Source organism: Antechinus flavipes, chromosome 4, assembly GCF_016432865.1.
Source record: "Antechinus flavipes isolate AdamAnt ecotype Samford, QLD, Australia chromosome 4, AdamAnt_v2, whole genome shotgun sequence".
Taxonomy (NCBI): Eukaryota; Metazoa; Chordata; class Mammalia; order Dasyuromorphia; family Dasyuridae; genus Antechinus; species Antechinus flavipes.
The window spans coordinates 279520130-279542325 of NC_067401.1; positions in this window are offsets into that span (position 1 = coordinate 279520130).

The window sequence follows — 22196 nt, forward strand, 5'->3', positions numbered from 1 at the left end:
CCTTTCATTAGGTGATCGATGAATTCTTTCAATGTCTATTTTATCCTGTTTCTATGACTTCTGGGCAGTTCTCTTTGATAATTTCCTGGAAAAGAGTGTCCAGGCTCTTTTTTTCATCATACTTTTCTGGGAGTCCAATAATTCTCATATTGTCTCTCCTGGATCTATTTTCCAGGTCTGTTGTTTTCCCAAGAAGCCATTTCACATTCTTTTCCATTGTTTGATTTTTTTGGTTTTGCTTGACTGATTCTTCTGGTCTCCTCAAGTTATTCAATTCCATTTGTTTGATTCTGATTTTCAGTGAAATATTTTCTTCACTCACTTTTTAAATATCTTTTTCTAATTGTCCAATTGAGTTCCTTTGTTCTATGGAATTTTTTTTCCATTTCACCAATTTTATTTTTTAGAGAGCTATTTTCTGTTTGCAGTTCACTATTCCTATTTTTCAAGGATTTCATTTCTTTATCCACTCTGTCTTTAAATGAGTGGGATGACTTCTCCAGACTCTCTTGCCAAGCCTCCCTCTCCTTTTCCCATTTTTCTTCTAGCTCTCTTGTGAGAGCCTTTGTAATTTCTTCTATGAGATTCATCTGTGCTGAGGAACAGATGATCTCCTTTGGGGATTCACCTGGAGACAGTCTGTTTTTAGTCTCCTCAGGGTTTAGAGTCTGCTCTCTATCCATATAGAAGCTGTCAAGGGTTAAGGTCCTATTCAATATTTTGCTCATTTTGTCAGAGAAGAATCAAAGGCAAACTAGCAAAGAAAAAAAAAGAAAAAAAAAAACTTAAATGGAGTCTGCTTTTTGGGAGGTAGGCACTGGGTAGTGTTACCGAGCTTCCTCTACAGACTGAGGGGGCAGCAATGAGGCACCAGCAGGACTGTGCTGTGCCTGTGCTCTGAGACTCCAAGAGTATGCTGAGACACTGTGGGGCAGGGGTGGCCAGGTCCCGAGAGACTCCAGCTGTTTGGGGTTGTATTCTTCACCCCCTGGTGTTTTTAGCTTCTCTGCTGGGCTACTGACTTGCTGCCAGGGCAAAGTATCCAATCCTGTGGCAAAGCTCCCCCGTAGAGATGGCAGAGATCACACCCCATCCCCCTTTGGTCTGCTTGGCTGTGAGCTGTCTGCTGGGCTCTCGCTGCTGCCACCAGGCCTCAGCCTATGCCCGATCTAAAACCCTCCCGCCCTTGAGCAAAAACAGACCTTTCCTGGCAAATCTCAAGGATGTCTTCTCTTGGTAACTATTTGTGAGTTTTTTTTCAGTCAAGCAATTCAAAGGCTTTTACTGAAATGGATTCTGAGAGAAAATGCGAAGCTTACACAGCTGTGCACCTCCTCTCTGCCATCTTGGCCAGAAGTCCCTGATGATCATTTCTTAAAGAAAAATAATATTCCATAAGATTCATATGCCATAACTTGTTCAGTCATTCTCCAATTGATGGGTATCCACTTGATTTCTAGTTTCTTGCCAATACAAAAAGGGCCACCACAAACACTTGTACATGTAGGTCCCCTTTCCTCCTTTATAACGTCTTTGAGATACAAGTCCAGTAGAACCACTGCTGGAATAAAGGGTATACACAATTTGATAACTCTTTGAACATAGTTCCAAATTGCTCTCCAGAATATTTGGAAACATTCACAATTCTACCAACAATGTATTAGTGTCCCAGTTTTCCCACATCCTTTGCAACATATTATTAATTTGCATTTCTCTGAATAATAGTGAGTTAGAGCACCTTTTCATATGGCTAGAAATGGTTTTAATTTCTTCACCTAAAAATTGTTTATATCCTTTGATATGAACTCAATGTTCATATTAACATATGGAATATGACTCCATTGATTGATAATCAATTGTAGAATGGCTTGAATTTTTATGAATTTGAGTCAGTTCTCTATATTTTAGAAATGAGGCCATTATTAGAACCCTTGAATGTAAAAATTTTTTCCCAGTTAATTTCTTCCCTTCTAAAAATAGGAATTGGTTTTGTATGTGCAAAAAGTTTAACTTAATATAATCAAAATTACTTACTTTGTATTCAATAAGTTACTCAAGTTTTCTTTGGCTAAAAATTGCTTCCTTCTCCACAGTTCTGAGAAAGAAACTATCCTTTGTTCTTCTAATTTGTTTACAATATCATTCTTTATGTAAATCATGACCCCATTTTGATTTTATCTTGGTATAGGGTATTAAGTGTGATAAAATGGCTAGTTTTTCCCATATTAATTTCCAATTTTCCCAGCAGTTTTTGTCAAATAGTGAGTTCTTATCCCCCAAACTGGGTTCTTTGTTGTTGTTTTTTTAAACTAGGATACTATAGTTATTAATTATTTTGTTTTGTGAACATATCTAAGAGTGATCTAATACTCTATTTCTCAGATAAATGGTTTTGGTGACCCTTGTTTTATAATATATCTTTATGTCTGGCAAAGGTAGGCCACCATTATTGGCATTTTTTCATTAATTTCCTTTAAATTTATGACCTTTTGTTCTTTCATATGAATCCTGTTATTATTTTTTTCTAGCTCTGTGAAATAATTTCTTGGCAATTTGATTGGTATGGCCCTGAATAAGCAAATTAATTTAGGTAGTATTGTCATTTTTATTATGTTAGCTCAACCTATGTATGAGTTCTTGATATTTTCCCAAGAGATTAGTTCTTATTTTATTTGTGTGGAAAGTGTTTTATAATTATGTTCATATAGTTTTTTACTTTGTCTTGGCATGTAGATTCCAAATATTTTATATTATCTACATTTATTGTAAATGAAATTTTTCTTTGTATCTCTTGTTGCTGGACTTTGTTGGTAATATGTAAATATGCTAATAATTTATGTAGATTTATTTTGTATCCTGAAATTTTGCTAAAGTAGTGAATTGTTTCTAGTAGTTTTCTAGCTGATTCTCTAGGATTCTCCAAGAATACCATCATATCATCAAGAGTAAAAATTTCATTTCCTCCTTATCTATTCTAATTCCTTTAATCTCCTTTTTTCTTTTCTTATTGTCAAAGCTAACATCTATAATGTAATATTGAATAATAATGGTGATAGTGAGAAACATTTTTTCACCCCTGATTTTATTGGGCATGGTTCTAGTTTTTCCCCATTACGTCTGATGCCTGTTGATGATGTTAAGTAGATGTTACTGATCCTTTTAAGGAAAAACCCATTCATTTCTATGCTCTCTAGTGTTTTTAATAGGAGTAGAGGTTTGATTTTTTTCAAATACTTTTTCTGCATCCATTCAGATAATCATATGGTATTTGTTAATTTGGTCATTAATATAGTCAATTATGCTAATGGTTTTCCTTTTATTGAACCATCCCTGCATTCCCAGTATGGAATGGTCATGATGTATTATCCTTGGAATAACTTGCTGTAATCTCTTTGCTGATATTTTATTTATGATTTTTGCATCAATTTTCTTTGAGGAAACTGGTCTATAGTTTTCTTTTTCTGTTTTGATCCTACCTGGTTTCAGCATAAGCACTATGCCTGTGTCATGAAAAGAATTTCCTAGAATTTCTTCTTTCCATATTTTTCCAAAGAGTTTGCATAATTCTTCTTCAATTCTTCTTAATTTTGAATTAATTCTGCTTTAAATGTTTAGGAGAATTTACATATAAATCCATTTTATCCTGAAGATTTTTTTCTTAGTGAGTTGATTAATAGCTTGTTCAATTTCTTTTTTCTAAAATGGTACTGTTTAGATAATTTGTTTCTTGTTTTGTTAATGTGGACAATCTATATTTTTATGAATATTAATCTATTTCACATAGATCATCATATTTATTGGCATACAGTTAGGCAAAATAGATCCTTATTTTTGCTCCAATTTTCTCCTTATTGATGAAAAGTTCATACTTTTCATTTTTCATCATAAAAATTTAATTTTCCTCTTTCCTTTATAACAATTAGGTTTATTTATTAATTCAATAGTTTTCTTATTTTGAATTTTATTAATCTCCCCTCTTAAGTTTAGAATTTCAATTTTGGTGTTTACTTGGTATTTTTCATTTGTTCTTTTACTAGCTTTTTTAGTTGTGTGCCCAATTCATTGATCTTTTTCTCCATTTCATGCAAGTAAGCATCTAAAGATATAAAACTTCCTCTAAGAATTGCTTCATCTGTATCTCATAAATTATGGTATGTTATTTCATTTTTGTCATTCTCTTGAATGAAATTATCAATTATGTCTTTGTTGTGTCACCCACTCATTCATTAGGATCAAATTATTTAGTTTCCAATTAATGTTTGGTGTATTTTTTCCTGAGTCTTTATTACATATGGTTATTATTGCATCATGATCTGAAAAAAAAAGTGCATTTACTATTTCTGTCTTTCTGCATTTGATTTTGAGGATTTAATGAAAGCAGTGTATACACCACCCTGGTTATCTGCACTCACCTCCTCTCTTCATACCAGATTGAAATGGGTCATTCTGAAGTTCTTCCAAAATATCTTCCGAAATTTGTTATACTCCAAATATTTGTAGGTTATGTAATTCCAAAACCAGTTAAGAGGCTTAATATGGTGTTGATTTGAGGGATATCAGCAAGAGCTCAAAAACATGTCTCTGCCATCTTGTCTATACCTCACCATATACAATTTTAAAATTTATATTGAAGTTATTTGTTTAAATGCTTTATTTCCTTATTAAACTAAATAGAAGTTTCTATATCTTCCTTTCATTATACCATAGATTTAGAACTAGATTTAGAAAGAGTTGGTATATGTCCTTTGCTCTAATTATCTCATTTTAAGTATGAGAAAATTTAAATTCAGTGAATTCACATGACTCATTCAAGAAAATAAGAATCAGAAAAGAATATTTGAATCCAAATTCTCTGACGTCAGAGCTTTTGTTCTTTTCACTGTGCTTTGTTGCCTCATTATGAAACTATCTTTGTATAATTTAGGATAATACTTTTCAATGCAGGGATATTATTGATTGTTAAAAACAACAGATCTTCAATAAGATGTGAAGATAGTTCTGAGAACCCTCATTTGACTGTAGAACATTTTAGACTAACCCAGACAGAGGTCATTCTCTCAACTTACGCAGAAGGGGGGCTCTTTCAATACTAAGCAGCTATGAATTAGACTCACAGAGATTCTGCATAATTATAGCTTTGGATACATGCAGAGCAATAGAAAGAAAGAAAGAAGCTATGCTTCTCTTCTCCATCAGTGCCTGAGACAAATAAAGGAAAATATTCCAATTTTAATGAAAAGTAAATAGACAAGTTATCTATCTAGCTATAATATACATACATACATACAAATATATGCCTATAAATATATTCACATGGTATATGATGTATATTCATACATGCATATGTGTATATATTTGTATATAAATGACATCTCTTTCATTATGTTGGCATGATAAGATTATGAGAATATAAATGGTACATTGGAGATGTGAATTTCTGTGATAAATTGTAATTATAACAATTGTGGTATGTGTATTTAAATAAAATAGTATTATTTAACCATATTAACAATCTTTTTAATGAAAAAATCATTGCATCAACAAAATGCAACAAGCAAAAAATCTTTATTTTTACCTTACTATTTTAATAGTTTTAGCTATACTGTTTGAGTTTATATTTCATAAAAATCATAGAGGAAGCAGTAAAAAAAATGAATATTTTAAGATTTCTAAGTAATGAGTAAAACCTTTTGAGTGCCTCCCCTTTTTTTTTCTTTTACAAGAATACATTTTATGAGGTCATTTACAGACATAATCATGAGCAAATGTGACTTCTTTTATAGCCAAGGCAAATGAAGCATGCCTTCAATTAGAAACTTCTGAAAATATACTGTGGTAGCCTACTGAGAACAGAATTGCTTTTCTCCACATCCTCACTCCCACCTCTCTACAGAAACTCAGTGTTGTGCAGAATACAAGCCTAGAAAGTACAATATGCTCTTCTTGAGTCATTTTAGCTCTTTAAATGCATTTTGTACTTCAAATACCATTTCCCATATTATATAAGAGATAATCCCAAAATATTCAAATGCTACTTTTAGAGTTTTGAGATGGGAGACCAATGATTTCCCAATATCTTGGGGTTCATGTATTATGTAAATAAGTAACTAAAGCAAGATTATTAATCTTTGTCTATTGCTCCAAAAACATCATATCTTCAATCCCTAAAATATAGTATTTCCTTATTCAACAACAAAGTTTTATTTTCTGGGGGGACAAAAAGTGTCCTTACCTTTGATCAACTGTAAAACCATATGTTATGTTGAAGAAGGACAATCATTCTAAAATTCATTGTAATCAGAATTACCTGTGCAACTTTTGAATTTATATTCATATAGCCATATTTTCAAGTTTTACTTTTTTATATTTCTCCTAAGTGAGTTTTATTGAAATAATGAACCTGTTTTAGGATAATTTGTGAGAAAAAGTTTGTTATTGCCAATACTACTTCATCATTGAAGAAAAAAAAAGATCAGGATCTCACAGCATCTGAACACATATATGAAAGCCATGTCAAGTTGGAGTATAGGCAGCAACTCAGTTGAAATAATCAAATATTCCCCATCAAACAACTTAAAATTACCCTTCAAATAAAAATGTGGTGTGAGAAAGTCAACAAGAAACAAGAATAAAATATTTTAAAGCCTAAGACAATTTAGGGGGTCAACAAGAAATCTCTGATACTGGAGCAGGGTGCAGGCCTAGAATCATGACACTACCAGTGTTGGGCCTTGGACACAGCTACAACAGACACAGCAGTAGTAGTAAATATAGAAACTTCTCATCCCAAAGCCAATAGACAATTTGTCAGAAAGAGATGACAGAATATCATTTGCTGGAAATGTGTGTAGCTAGTGAAGATTGGCAGCACTGTCATGGCTATGCTGTACTATTTCCCATTTTCAGGGCAGAGAGTAATATTTTTTCATCAGTCACAAGTGAGCAGGGGTGCTGATGTCATGAAGAGCACTAGTGATTATAGCTGCAGGGGAATAGAGGATTTAGTCACAGTTTTAAGGATTAGAATAGCAGTAGTAAGATGTGCTACATCCTGTGCAAACAGAAAGTATCCCCCAAAAGGCATGTAGCAGAACTAGTTCTTAAAATAGCATCATGATGAAATCTGAAGCTTATAACAAGGCTCACCTATCCCAAGGTAAGTAGATCCCAACTAGAAAATATAGTTCAAGTTCAAAAAAATACTGGATGAATATGTGCAAAAAATAACACACAAAGAAACAAACAAAAAAAAAGAAATAACATTGATCATAAAAAATTCTATTCTGTCAAGGAAGATTAAGACATAAACTCAAAAGAAGAAAATTATGTAAAAATAGCCAAAAGAAAAGCCTCATAAAATGTAATTGGGGCCAAGTCCAACAAGAATTTGTGGAGTATTTAAAGGAAGAAATGAGTGTTTTTAGGGAAAATAGAACAAAGAGTAATGCAAGAAAATAGTGAAAAGAAATCAATAGTCTCATTTTTAAAAGATACAAAAATAGTGAAAAAAATCTCCCTGAAAAGTAGAAAAGATGAAATGAAAAAGCTTTTACAAAATTTAAGTAGGGACTTCCGGTTAAGATGGCGGAGAGGAGGCTCACAGTTGCATAAGCTCCGCGCTTTCTCTCACTATCCACTTCATTACAAGCCTCTGAATCAATGCTTGACTGAAAAAAACCCACAAATAGTTACCAAGAGAAGCCATCCTTGAGATCCGCCAAGAAAGGTCTGTCTTTACTGGAGGGCTGGGGCGGTTTTAGATCGGGCGCAGGCTGAGGGCAGCGGCAGTGAGAGCACGGGAGCAGACTGGAGAGGGGGTGGGGAGTGATCGTAGCCGTCTCTGCGGGGAGAGCTTCGCTACAGGTTTGGAACCTGCAGCAAGTCAACAGCCCAGCAGAGAAGCTAAAAACACCGGGCTGAAGAACACAACCGCAAACAGCTGGAGTCTCTCAGGACCTGGCCGCCCCCCCCTTCCCCCCCCTCAGTGACTCAGCATGCTCTGGGATCTCAGAGCGCAGGCGCAGCACAGTCCTGCTAGTGCCTCACTGCTGCCCCCTGCAGTCTGTAGAGGAAGCTCGATAACACACCCAGCCCCCCCCCAAAGAAAGACTCCAGTTTTTTCTGTTTTTCTTTGCTAGTTTGTCTCTGATTAATAGACAGAATGAGCAAGAAGCTGAAGAGGACCTTAACCCTTGACAGCTTCTATACAGATAGAGAGCAGACTCTAAATCCTGAGGAGACTAAAAACAGACAGTCCCCAGGTGATTCCCCAAAGGAGGAGAGCGTCTGTTCCTCAGCACAGATGAACCTCATAGAAGTGATTAAAAAGGCTCTCACAAGGGAGCTAGAAGAAAAGTGGGAAAAGAGCCTGGAGAAGTCAGTTAAAGAGAGAGTGGATAAAGAAGTAAAATCCTTGAAAAATAGGATTAGTGAACTGGAAACAGAAAACAGCTCTCTAAAAAACAAAATTGGCGAAATGGAAAAAAATTCCACAGAACAAAAGAACTCAATTGGACAATTAGAGAAAGATTTTAAAAAAGTGAGTGAAGAGAATACTTCACTGAAAATCAGAATTGAACAAGTGGAATTGAATGACTCGAGGAGACAAGAAGAATCAGTCAAGCAAATCCAAAAAAATCAAACAATGGAGAAAAATGTGAAATACCTTCTGGGGAAGACAACAGACCTGGAAAACAGATCCAGGAGAGACAATCTGAGAATCATTGGACTCCCAGAAAAACATGATGAAAAAAAGAGCCTGGACATTGTCTTCCAGGAAATTATCAAAGAGAACTGCCCAGAAGTCATAGGAACAGAGGAAAAAATAAACATTGAAAGGATTCATCGATCACCCACTGAAAGGGATCCTAAAATCAAAACACCAAGGAATATAGTGGCCAAATGCCAGAACCCTCAGATGAAAGAAAAACTATTGCAAGCGGCTAGAAAAACCCAATTCAAGTATCAAGGAGCCACGATAAGGATCACCCAGGATCTGGCAGCATCCACATTAAAAGATCGAAGGGCCTGGAATATGATATTCCGAAAGGCTAAGGAACTTGGTATGCAACCAAAAATAACTTACCCAGCGAGAATGAGCATCTTTTTCCAGGAAGAAGATGGACATTCAACGAAGTAAGCGAATTTCATCTATTTCTGATGAAAAAACCAGAACTTAACAAAAAGTTTGATCTACAAATATAGAACTCAAGAGAAACCTAAAAAGGTAAAGATTAATCTTGGGAACTATATTTTGACTATATAGATGTATAAAGAATACATGTATACCTTGTTCTAGAAATTGATGTGGAAAGGACACTGTACCAGAAAAAGGGTAAAGTGGGGGTAGTACATCACATGAAGAGGCATAAGAAACCTATTATATCTGAGAGAAAGAATGGAGGGGGATGAATATAGTGGTATCTTACTGCCTTCAGAATTGGCTTTAAGTGAAAAATCTTAAGACATATTCAATCTATGGTGAAACTTCTCCCATCTCATTGAAAAGTGAGAAGGGAAAAGTGGAAAGGGAAGGAATAAGCTAAGCGGAAGGGAATACGGGAACTGGGAGGGAAAGGGGTAAGATAGGGGAGGAACTCTAAGGCGGGGGGAGGGACACTAAAAAGGGAGGGCTGTGAGAAGCAAGGGGTGCTCACAAGCTTAATACTTGGAAGGGGGGAAAGGGGAAAGAAGGGAGGAAAGCATAAATCGGGGTTAACAAGATGGCAAGTAATACAGAATTGGTCATTCTAACCATAAATGTGAACGGGGTAAACTCCCCCATAAAGAGGAAGCGGTTAGCAGAATGGATTAAAAGCCAGAATCCTACAATATGTTGTTTACAGGAAACACACCTGAAGTGGGGAGATACATGCAGGTTAAAGGTAAAAGGTTGGAGCAAAATTTACTATGCTTCAGGTGAAGTCAAAAAAGCAGGGGTAGCCATCCTGATCTCAGATCAAGCTAAAGCAAAAATTGACCTAATTAAAAGAGATAAGGAAGGACACTACATCTTGCTAAAGGGTAGCATGGATAATGAAGCACTATCTATATTAAACATATATGCACCAAGTGGGGTAGCATCTAAATTCTTAAAAGAGAAACTAAGAGAGCTGCAAGAAGAAATAGACAGTAAAACTATAATAGTGGGAGATCTTAACCTTGCACTCTCAGAATTAGATAAATCAAACCAGAAAATAAATAAGAAAGAAGTCAAAGAGGTAAACAGAATACTAGAAAAGCTAGATATGATAGATCTCTGGAGAAAATGTAATGGAGACAGAAAGGAATACACTTTCTTTTCAGCAGTTCATGGAACCTATACAAAAATTGACCATATATTAGGGCATAAAAACCTCAAACTCAAATGCAGTAAGGCAGAAATAGTAAATGCATCCTTTTCAGACCACGATGCAATGAAAATTACATTCAACAAAAAACCAGGGGAAGTAGACCAAAAAATAATTGGAAACTAAATAATCTCATACTAAAGAATGATTGGGTAAAACAGCAAATCATAGACATAATTAATAACTTCACCCAAGAAAACGATAATAATGAGACATCATACCAAAATGTATGGGATGCAGCCAAAGCGGTAATAAGGGGAAATTTCATATCTCTAGAGGCCTATCTGTATAAAATAGAGAAAGAGAAGGTCAATGAATTGGGTTTGCAATTAAAAAGGCTAGAAAAGGAACAAATTAAAAACCCCCAGTCAAACACTAAACTTGAAATTCTAAAAGTAAAAGGTGAGATCAATAAAATTGAAAGTAAAAAAACTATTGAATTGATTAATAAAACTAAGAGTTGGTTCTATGAAAAAACCAACAAAATAGACAAACCCTTAGTAAATCTGATTAAAAAAAGGAAAGAGGAAAATCAAATTGTTAGTCTTAAAAATGAAAAGGGAGAACTCACCACTAACGAAGAGGAAATTAGAGCAATAATTAGGAATTACTTTGCCCAACTTTATGCCAATAAATTCGACAACTTAAATGAAATAGAAAAATACCTCCAAAAATACAGCTTGCCCAAACTAACAGAGGAAGAAGTAAATATCCTAAACAGTCCCATCTCAGAAAAAGAAATAGAACAAACTATCAATCAACTCCCTAAGAAAAAATCCCCAGGACCAGATGGATTTACATGTGAATTCTACCAAACATTTAAAGAACAATTAACTCCAATGTTATATAAACTATTTGAAAAAATAGGATTGAAGGAGTCCTACCAAACTCCTTTTATGACACAGATATGGTACTGATACCTAAACCAGGTAGGCTGAAAACAGAGAAAGAAAATTATAGACCAATCTCCCTAATGAATATTGATGCTAAAATCTTAAATAAAATATTAGCAAAAAGATTACAGAAAATTGTCACCAGGATAATACACTATGACCAAGTAGGATTTATACCAGGAATGCAGGGCTGGTTCAATATTAGGAAAACTATTAGGATAATTGACTATATCAATAACCAAACAAACAAAAACCACATGATCATCTCAATAGATGCAGAAAAAGCATTTGATAAAATCCAACATCCATTCCTAATAAAAACACTTGAGAGCATAGGAATAAATGGACTTTTCCTTAAAATAGTCAGGAGCATATATTTAAAACCATCAGTAAGCATCATATGCAATGGGGAAAAACTGGAACCTTTCCCAGTAAGATCTGGAGTGAAGCAAGGTTGCCCACTATCACCATTATTATTTAATATCGTATTAGAAACACTAGCCTCGGCAATAAGAGTCGAGAAAGATATAAAAGGAATTAGAGTAGGCAATGAGGAAACCAAACTATCACTCTTTGCAGATGATATGATGGTATACCTAGAGAACCCCAGAGATTCTACCAAAAAGCTATTGGAAATAATTCATAATTTTAGCAAAGTAGCTGGCTACAAAATAAATCCCCATAAATCCTCAGCATTTTTATACATCACCAACAAAACCCAACAGCAAGAGATACAAAGAGAAATTCCATTCAGAATAACTGTTGATACCATAAAATATTTGGGAATCTATCTACCAAAGGAAAGTCAGGAATTATATGAGCAAAATTATAAAAAAGTCTCCACACAAATAAAGTCAGACTTAAATAATTGGAAAAATATTAAGTGCTCTTGGATTGGCCGAGCGAACATAATAAAGATGACAATACTCCCTAAACTAATCTATTTATTTAGTGCTATACCAATCAGACTTCCAAGAAAATATTTTATTGATCTAGAAAAAATAACAACAAAATTCATATGGAACAATAAAAAGTCGAGAATCTCAAGGAACTAATGAAAAAAAAATCAAATGAAGGTGGCCTAGCTGTACCTGATCTAAAATTATATTATAAAGCAGCAGTCACCAAAACCATTTGGTATTGGCTAAGAAATAGATTAGTGGATCAGTGGAAAAGGCTAGGCTCACAAGACAGAATAGTCAATTATAGCAATCTAGTGTTTGACAAACCCAAAGCCCCTAACTTCTGGGAAAAGAATTCATTATTTGATAAAAACTGCTGGGATAATTGGAAATTAGTATGGCAGAAATTAGGCATGGACCCACACTTAACACCATATACCAAGATAAGATCAAAATGGTCTATGACCTAGGCATAAAGAACGAGATTATAAATAAATTAGAGGAACATAGAATAGTTTATCTCTCAGACTTGTGGAGGAGAAAGAAATTTGTGACCAAAGATGAACTAGAGACCATTACTGATCACAGAATAGAAAATTTCGATTACATCAAATTAAAAAGCCTTTGTACAAATAAAACTAATGCAAACAAGATTAGAAGGGAAGCAACAAACTGGGAAAACATTTTCACAGTTAAAGGTTCTGATAAAGGCCTCATTTCCAAAATATATAGAGAACTGACTCAAATTTATAAGAAATCAAGCCATTCTCCAATTGATAAATGGTCAAAGGATATGAACAGACAATTTTCAGAGGATGAGATTGAAACTATTACCACTCATATGAAAGAGTGTTCCAAATCATTATTGATCAGAGAAATGCAAATTAAGACAACTCTGAGATATCACTACACACCTGTCAGATTGGCTAAGATGACAGGAAAAAATAATGATGAATGTTGGAGGGGATGCGGGAAAACTGGGACACTAATGCATTGTTGGTGGAGTTGTGAACGAATCCAACCATTCTGGAGAGCAATCTGGAATTATGCCCAAAAAATTATCAAAATGTGCATATCCTTTGATCCAGCAGTGTTTCTATTGGGCTTATATCCCAAAGAAATACTAAAGAAGGGAAAGGGACCTGTATGTGCCAAAATGTTTGTAGCAGCCCTGTTTGTAGTGGCTAGAAACTGGAAAATGAATGGATGCCCATCAATTGGAGAATGGCTGGGTAAATTGTGGTATATGAATGTTATGGAATATTATTGTTCTGTAAGAAATGACCAGCAGGATGAATACAGAGAGGCTTGGAGAGACCTACATGAACTGATGCTAAGTGAAATGAGCAGAACCAGGAGATCATTATACACTTCGACAACGATATTGTATGAGGACATATTTTGATGGAAGTGGATTTCTTTGACAAAGAGACCTGAGTTTCAATTAATAAATGATGGACAAAAGCAGCTACACCCAAAGAAAGAACACTGGGAAACGAATGTGAACTATCTGCATTTTTGTTTTTCTTCCCGGATTATTTATACCTTCTGAATCCAATTCTCCCTACGCAACAAGAGAACTGTTCGGTTCTGCAAACATATATTGTATCTAAGATATACTGCAACATATCCAACATATAAAGGACTGCTTGCCATCTAGGGGAGGGGGTGGAGGGAGGGAGGGGAAAAAAAATCGGAACAGAAATGAGTGTCAATATAATGTAATTATTAAATAAAAAATTTAAAAAAAAATTTTAAGTGAATAAAAGAATTCTTGAAAATGAGAATTGTGAAAAGGAGGAAAGTTACAAAAGCTGACAGAAGAAAATAATTCCTTAAAAATTAGAACTGGATAAGAGAAAGGTAATGATTCAGGAGGAGTATTGGCCCTGAAGTTAGGAAAACTCACCTTCTTGAATTCAAATCTGGCCTCAGACACTAAGTGTGTATCTATGAGCAAGGTACTTAATCCTGACTCAGTTTTATCATTTTTTTTTAATGAACTGAAGAAAGAAAGAGCATTTTGAATATATCTTTTCTAAGAAAACCCCAAATAAAACATCAGACTCAACTTAAAAATTATTAAGCAATACAAAAAGCATTTAAAGAAAGAAAATATGGAATATCTCATCAAATGTAGAAAAACAATTGCCCTACAAAACAGTTCAAGGAGACATCACTTCAGAGTTATAGGACTATCTGAAACTATAATCCAAGATCTTAGATATTATATTTAAAGAACGTGTCAAGGAAAACTTTTCTATTATCCTAGAACCAAAGGATGAGATATTAATTTAAAGAATCCACTGAAAGGGTGAAGCCAAGATGACAGAGAGCAGACATAACTTTCTGTGACCTCTTCTGAGCTTCTCTCAAACTAACAGCAGATGAACTTGTTCTGGAGTCAAAGAATCCACAAATATTTGGAGTACACTACTTATGCAGAAGAAGATACATTGGAAGAATTCCAGAACAAGTCTGTTTCAAACTGTCAGGGGGACAGTCTGCCAAGCCCAGACTGCAGCACAGGGATTCCAGAGCAAGGAGCTGGGATGAGGAATCAGAGGGTTGCAGCTTCCACACGTCTGGAAAACTGTGAGACTCTCAGGCTGCTCTGTCCTGGTTTTAAGCAAGTGGTTTGACAGATTTGTCAAGAAAGGCAAATTGTAAACCACTGAGCCCTAGAAGAACACAGGACTTAACTACAGTTATCCAGTAGTGGAAGGCAATCAGCAGAACTGTCTCAGAGTAAACTTAAGTACCTGTCACTCTTCTCATTAAGAGTAGACCAAAAGCCTTGAAAAAAATGAGCAAAATACCAAAAATAACTCTCACCATAGACAGCTTTTATGGAGAGAGAGAAGAACAGACCTCAAATATTGAAGTTCCTAAAAGCAAATCAACTCCAGATGAAGACCCAAAGGGACATAAGAGTTAGTTCCCATTTCATAAGACTTTCTTGGAAAATTACATAAAGGATCTTAAAAGATCAAAGAAAACTGGGGAAAGAAAATGACATTTTTTGCAAGAAAGTATATAACTCCCTACAAAAAAAAAGATTTGAAGAAATGGAAAGTAAAACATATAATGGCTTACAAAATAGATATAGAAAGGATGGAAAACAATATTTGCAAAATTGTCCAAATAGAAAAGGAGCTAAAAAAGGTGATTGAAGAAAATAATACAATGAAAATTAGAATTGAACAAAAGGAACTGATTGACTCAATTAGTCTTCAAGAATCAAACAACCCCCCCCCATGGAAAAATAGAAGGACATATGAAATACCTCATAGAAAAAACAAGTGGCCTGGAAAATAGATCTAAGGGAGACAATCTAAGGATTATTGGACTTCCTGAAAGGCATGATGAAAAGAAAAAAAGAATCTAGACATTATCTTACAAGAAATCATAAAGGAAAACAAAATTTGTGAAATGGAAAAAATGCATTGAACAAAACAATTAAGTTGGCCAAATACAAAAGAAACTATAAAGGTAACTGAAGAAAATAATACAATAAAAATTAGAATTGAACAAATGAAAGTGAATGACTCAATAAAACTTCAAGAATCACTCAGACAAAAACCAAAAAAAAAAGGGGGGGGGAGAAAATATGAAATACCTCTTAGGAAAAACAACTGACCTGGAAATAAATCTAGGAGAGACAATATAAGGATTATTGGATGTTCAGAAAGGCATGATGCAAAAAAAAAAAGAATCTAGACATTATCTTACAGGAAAACATATAGGAAAATGCATGAAGACAAAAGGATGTCTTAGAAACAGAAGGTAAAATAGCCATTGAAACAACTCACCAATCATCTCCTGAAAGAGACCCCAAAATCAAAATCCCAAGGAATATCATAGTTAAATTTCATAATTATTGCTTCAAGGAAAAGTTATTGTCCCTCTTTCTTTTGTTTTTAGTGCATAGGTGGTCATGACCTCCCTGACTTCTCAAGGAGGTGAGAATCCCCTAAAAGAAGGTGATCACATCTCCCCTGACTGCTCAAAAAAGTAGTGAAAACACCATAAAAGGAGATGATCATGCCTTCCCTGACTTCTCAGAAAGGGAGATGAAAACACCAAAGGAATTGGGAAATCAAATCAGATTAGTTGGTTTCCGAAAGGGCTCAATCTTAAAAGGGCTATACATAAATCCATCAATATGGGAGGTATTACACATAATTACATAAATTTCATAAGCACATTATAACATAATACAGGCTAGTAATGATGTACCAAATAACATGAATCAACCTGAGAAATTATACATGTCCATAAGTCCTAGAAATAATCCAAAAGGAATCTATTATCCATTAGTTCACGTGCCCAAAAATTCAATAATTTCTGCAAGTTTTGAAGGCTTGCGGTAGTCTCATCAACAATTTTTCATCTCAAGGAATCCAATAATTCCTGCTGGTTTTCAAGTCCTGCAACAGTCTCATCTTGTACTAGGGAATTCATTGATTCCTGCAGATTTCATTCTTAGGTCTTCTCCTTTGTTTTGAGGTTTTTCTTTTTCTGTCTCTCTCCAGGTTCTTATTGCCCCCCATCTGTTTCCTTCTCCATCTGTAGGAATACAAGCAATCCCTTTCTCCCAAGCAGTTAACCTATCTAGTCCCTTCTATTTACCAATTTCTAAATCTCTCCTCATCACCTGGTAATTATATTGGAGCTGCTCATTATATTGGAGCTGCCGTCATTGGAAACTGCCCTTCTGTTCCATTAAAAAGGCTTGTATTCTCCCTAATTATCATCCCTTTCTGCCATCTAATTTCTTTTTTGCTGATTGATCACATCGGAGTCCTGAACTTCTGCCCACCTGTTTTTTGATTGAGATCTTGGAGATAGGCCCCACCTCTCATTTCCCTGGGTCAATCTATATTCTGAGGCCTGGTGGAAGTCCTTGTGGCACTTTGGACAAAGGGTTTAGGTTTTCTCTCACCCTGTCCTCTCACTCTATCTCTACATCTGCATTGGGCTCTCAGATGTCCTATTTTTCCACACTGAAAACCTCAACAACTCTCTCTAGAAGTTCCTTGCCAAGAGGGGCCCTGTTTTTCCATGTTCATCATAGTCTGGGTATAATAAGCACTTGTCCCCACTGTGGCACAGCATCTTTGTGTAGGCCCCATATAATTCTTTTACAAACCTCATTGGCATTTTCCTTAGCCAGTTGTCTGATCATTATTTCTGTAGCTGCATTTTCTCCAATGGTTCTTGTGACAGCTGTTTGCAAATGTCCCACAAAATCTGCAAAGGGTTCATTGGGGCCAGCCAGAAAAAAACAATTTAAATTCTGAGGAACCACAATTATGATTACTCAGGACCTAGTAGCTTCCATCTTAAAGGATCAAAAAGCCTGCTATCTGATACTCCAAAAGGCAAAGACAATTGGATTACAGCCAAGAATAAGATATCCAGCTAAAATGAGCATTATCTTTTGCATTATCTTTCAGGGAAGAAGATGGACATTCAATGATATATGTGAATTTCACCTATTTTTAATGAAAAGACAAGAACTGAACAAAAAAAATTGATCTCCAAACACAGAACTAAAGAGAAGCATAAAAAGGTAAAAAGGAAAGAACTCTTGAGGAGAACTATATTGCTGGTATGGGTATACTTAAAGAGTATGAAGTAATAGAATTTTACTGTTAAAATATAAAAGGAAAATAGAAAGGGGAAGGGGATCATACTGGAAAAAAGAGGAAAATGAGGTAAAATAAGGAAAATTACATCTCACAAAGAGGCAAAGAAGACCTATTATAATTGAAGAAAAGAAGGGAGAGGGATAAACATTGTGTGAATCTTACTCTCAGCAGATTTGACTTTAGGAAAGAATGTAAGATATATTGGTTTCATAGAAAAAATTGTCTCAACTTATAGGGAACTGGGAGGAGAAAGGAGAAAATAAAGAAAAAAGAGTAATAGGAGGGAAAACAAAAGTATTAATGGAAAGGTATAAAAAGAAAAAGCATATCTAAAGAGGGAGGGCTATTTGATGGAGGTAATCATCAGAAGGAAAATAATGAGGAAGAAAGAAAGGGTAAAGGAAAGAGAAAATCATAGCAGGATAAATAAGATGGAAGGAAATACAGAATCAGTTATTTTAATTGTAAATGTGAATGGAATGAATGTTCCCACAAAATGGAAGCAGATAGCCAACTGGATTAAAAGCCAGAATCCTACAATCTGTTGTTTACAAAATAAATAAATAAATAAATGAAAAATAAAAAAATAAAAACCTTTTAAAGCATAGGGAGTTAACATAAAGAGCTGGAACAGAATCTATTATGTTTCAAGTAAAGTAAGAAGAAAAAAAAAGGAGGGGTAGCGATCCTGATCTCAGATCAAGTAAAAGCAAAGATAGATCTAATTAAAAGTGATAAGGAAGGAAACTATATTTTATTAAAGGATATCATAGATAATGAAGCAATATCAATACTAAACATATATGCACCAAGTGGTAGAGTCTCCAAATTCCTAGAGAAGTTAAGTGAGATGCTAGAACAAGTTGACAGCCAAACTGTACTTGGGGATCTCAACCTGTCTCTCTCAAAATTTGATAAATTGTATCACAAAATAAATAAGAAAGAGGTTAGGGAAGTAAACAGAATGTTAGAAAATTTAGATATGATGGATTTACGGAGAAAATTGAATGGAGATGGAGAGAAGTTTACTTTTTTCTCTGTGGTTCATGGAACCTGTTCCAATGTTGACCATGTATTAGGGAATAAAAATCTCATAATCTTATTCAGAAAGGCAGAAATAGTAATGGCATGTTTTTCAGATCATGACATAATAATAATCACATGCAATATAAAGTCAGGAGAAAATAGACCAAAATTAATTGAAAATTAAATAAGCTAATTCTAAAAATGAATGCTTGAAACCAAAAAATCATAGATGCAATCAACAACTTCATCCAAGAGAATGGCAATAATGAGACAACATACTAACATTTGTGAGATGCTGCCAAAATAGTTATAAGGGGAAATTTTATATCTCTAGATGCTTACTTGTATAAAATAGAGAAAAAACGATAAATGAAATGGGCTCACACATAAAAAAGCTTAAAAAAAATAAATTAAAAATCCTCAACTGAATGGTAAAATTGAAATTCTTAAAAAAAAAGGGGGGGGAGATTAATAAAATGAAAGTAAGAAAACTGTTGAATTAATAAATCAAACTAAGAGTTGGTTTTATGAAAAAAACAAGAAAATACATAAACCTGTACTTAACTTGAATAGAAAAATGAAAGAAGAAAATCAAATTTTTGCATTAAAAATAAAAAAGGGAGAACTTTCCACCAATGAAAAGGAAATTAGAACAATAATTAGGATTTATTTTGTCTAACTATCTGCCAATAAATTTGATAATCTAAATGAAATGCAGTAATATGTACAAAAATATAGATTGCCTAAGAGTTGAGAAAGAGATTAAAGGAATAAGAATAGGCAATGAAGAAACCAAATTATCACTCTTTGCTGATGATATGATGATATACTTACAGAACCCCAGAGACTATACTAAAAAGTTATTAGAAACAATCTATACCTTCAGCAAAGTTGCAGGATACAAAATAAACCCACATAAGTCATCAGCATTCTTATATATCACTAACAAAATCCAACAGTTAGAGTTACAAAAAGAAATTCCATTTAAAGTAACTACTGATTGTATAAAATATTTAGGACGCTATCTACCAAGGGAAAATCAGAAACTTTAAGAGGAAAACTACAACACACTTTCCACACAAATTAAGTCTGATCTAACCAACTGGAAAAATATTAAATGCCCTTGGATTGGGCGAGCAAATATAATAAAGATGACAATACTACCTAAATTAATTTTTTATTTATCTATACCAATCAGACTCCCAAAAAACTACTTTGATGAACTAGAAAAAATAACAACAAAGTTCATGTGGAAAAACAAAAGGTCAAGAATTTCAAGGGAATTAATGAAAAAAAAATTGAATGAAGGTGGCCTAGCTGTACCAGATCAAAATTATATTATAAAGCAGCAATTACTAAAACATCTGGTATTGGCTAAGAAATAGACTAGTTGATCAACGGAATAGATTAGGTTCAAAGGACAAAACAGCCAATAACTTTAATAATATAGTGTTTGACAAACCCCAAAACCCCAGTTTTTGGCATAAGAATGCATTATTTGACAAAAATTACTGGGAAAATTGGAAATTAGTATGGCAGAAACTAGGCATTGACCCACACTTAACACCGTACACCAAGATAAGGTCAAAATGGGTTCATGACCTAGGCATAAAGAATGAGATTATAAATAAATTGGAAGAGCATAGGATAGTTTACCTCTCAGACCTGTGGAAGAGGGAGGAATTTATGATCAAAGAAGAACTAGAGATCACTAGTGACCACAAAATAGAAAATTTTGATTATACCAAATTGAAAAGTTTTTGTACAAACAAAACAAATGTAGACAAAATTAGAAGGGAAACAATAAACTGGGAAAACATTTTTACAATCAAAGGTTCTGATAAAGGCCTCATTTCCAAAATATATAGAGAATTGACTCTAATTTATAAGAAACCAAACCATTCTCCAATTGATAAATGGTCAAAGGATATGAACAGACAAGTCTCAGACGAAGAAATTGAAACTATTTATAGCCATATGAAAATATGCTCCAAATCATTATTAATCAGAGAAATGCAAATTAAGACAACTCTGAGATACCACTACACACCTGTCAGATTGGCTAGAGTGACAGGGAAAGATAATGTGGAATGTTGGAGGGGATGTGGGAAAACAGGGACACTGACACATTGTTGGTGGAATTGTGAATACATCCAGCCATTCTGGAGAGCAATTTGGAACTATGCTCAAAAAGTTATCAAACTGTGCATACCCTTTGATCCAGCAGTGTTTCTACTGGGCTTATACCCCAAAGAGATACTAAAGAAGGGAAAGGGACCTGTATGTCCCAAAATGATTGTGGCAGCCCTGTTTGTAGTGGCTAAAAGCTGGAAAATGAATGGATGCTCATCAATTGGAGAATGGTTGAGTAAATTGTGGTATATGAATGTTATGGAATATTATTGTTCTGTAAGAAATGACCAGCAGGATGAATACAGAGAGGACTGGTGAGACTTACATGAACTGATGCTAAGTGAAATGAGAACCAGGAGATCGTTATATACCTCAACAATGATACTGTTTGAGGATGTATTCTGATGGAAGTGGATCTCTTCGATAAAGAGAGCTAATTCAGTTTCAATTGATCAAGGATGAACAGAAGCAGCTACACCCAAAGAAAGAACATCGGAAAATGAATATAAACTACTTGCATTTTTGTTTTTCTTCACGGGTTATTTAGACCTTCTGAATCCAATTCTCCCTGTGCAACAAGAAAACTGTTCGGTTCTGCACACATATATTGTATCTAGAATATACTGTAACCTACTCAACATGTAAAGGACTGCTTGCCATCTGGTGAAGGGTGTGGAGGGAGGGAGGGGAAAAATTGGAACAGAAGTGAGTACAAGGGATAATGCTGTAAAAAATTACCCTGGCATGAGTTCTATCAATAAAAAGTTATTTTAAAAAATATAGATTGCCCAGATTAAGAGAAGAGGAAATAAATTATTTAAATTGTCCCGTTTTTGAAAAAAAGAAATAGAGCAAGCAATTAATCAATTCCCTCAAAAAATCTCCAGGGCCACTTGGATTTTCATGTGAATTCTACCAAATGTTTAAAGAATGATTAATTCAAATATTACATACACTATTTGAAAAAATAGGGAAAGAAGGAGTCCTACCAAATTGCATTTATGACACAGACATGGTATTGATAAATGAACCAGGTAGGGTGAAAGTAAAGAAAATTATAAACCAATCTCCCTAATGAATATTGATGCAAAAATTAAATAAAATATTAGCAATGAGATTACAGAAAATCATCCCCAGGATAATACACTATGACCAAGTAGGATTTATACCAGGAATGCAGTAGTGCTTTAATATTAGAAAAAAAAAAAAAAAACTATTAACACAATTGACTATATAAAT